This window comes from Lepidothrix coronata, unplaced genomic scaffold (assembly GCF_001604755.1).
Source record: "Lepidothrix coronata isolate B3197 unplaced genomic scaffold, Lepidothrix_coronata-1.0 Scaffold4518, whole genome shotgun sequence".
Lineage (NCBI taxonomy): Eukaryota > Metazoa > Chordata > Aves > Passeriformes > Pipridae > Lepidothrix > Lepidothrix coronata.
Genome location: NW_016694698.1, coordinates 1 through 989, shown reverse-complemented (window position 1 = coordinate 989; position 989 = coordinate 1). Strand labels below are relative to the sequence as shown.

At 62.0% G+C, this 989-nt stretch overlaps 1 long non-coding RNA gene across 2 annotated transcripts; it reads right to left on the bottom strand.

The window, feature by feature from the left end:
• Positions 1 to 251: 251 nt before the first annotated feature.
• LOC108492027 lies at positions 252 to 983 on the bottom strand. Of its 2 annotated transcripts, none has more exons than XR_001872990.1 (2): positions 708 to 983; positions 252 to 370 (listed from the first exon to the last, which is right to left on the bottom strand). It is a non-coding gene; the product is annotated as an uncharacterized LOC108492027 (long non-coding RNA). The 2 variants fall into 2 exon arrangements; XR_001872989.1 differs by lacking the exon at positions 708 to 983 and adding an exon at positions 404 to 505.
• Between the last annotated feature and the right edge of the window lie 6 nt (positions 984 to 989).

Sequence of the window (989 nt, the reverse complement as noted above, 5' to 3'; positions counted from 1 at the left end):
GTTGGGGACACCGAGTTCTTTTGGGGACACCAGGTCCTGTTGGGGACACCAGGTCCCCTCGGTGACACCGAGTTCTTTTGGGGACACCGAGTTCTTCTGGGGACACCAGGTCCTGTTGGGGACACCAGGTCCCCTCGGTGACACCGAATCCCGTCGGTGCCACCGAGCCCCACCAGTGACACGACGTTCAAAGGGTGACACGGGGTTTGTTTGGCGACACCGGGTCCAGTCGATGACACCAGGTCCAGTTGGTGACACACGATTTGGTTGGTGACACCAGGTCCAGTTGGTGACACCAGGTCCAGTCGGTGAGACCGAGTCCTGTTGGTGACACTGGGTCCTGTTGGTGACACTGGGTCCTGTTGGTGACCTTGGGTCCCCCTGATGAGATCTGTTTGGTGACACCAGGTCCAGTTGGTGACACCGAGTCCCGTTGGTGACACCGAGTCCTGTCGCTGACACCGGGTCCAGTTGGTGACACCAGTCCCTGTTGGTGACACCGGGTCCCATCGATGGCACAAGACTGGGTTGGGGTGACACCAGGTCCAGTCGGTGACACCGGGTTTGGTTGGTGACGTTGGGTCCCCCTGATGACACAAGATCTGTTTGGTGACACCGGGTCCTGTCGGTGACACCGGGTCCCGTTGGTGACACCGGGTTTGGTTGGTGACCTTGGGTCCCCCTGATGAGATCAGGTGTTTGGTGACACCGGGTCCAGGCAGTGACAATGAGTCCGGGTGGTGGCACCGGGTCCAGGTGGCTCCATGTCCTGGGTGTTCCTGCTGTCCTGGGTGTCCCCATGTCCTGGGTGTCCCCATGTCCTGGCTGTCCCCATGTCCCGGGTGTCCCCATGTCCCGGGTGTCCCCATGTCCTGGATGTCTCCATGTCCCTGCTGTCCCCGTTGTTCCAGGTGTCCCCATGTCCCGGGTGTCCCCTCTACGCCCCCCTGGGTGGGGCGAAGGCCTGGATCCCGGTGATGGCCCGGCCC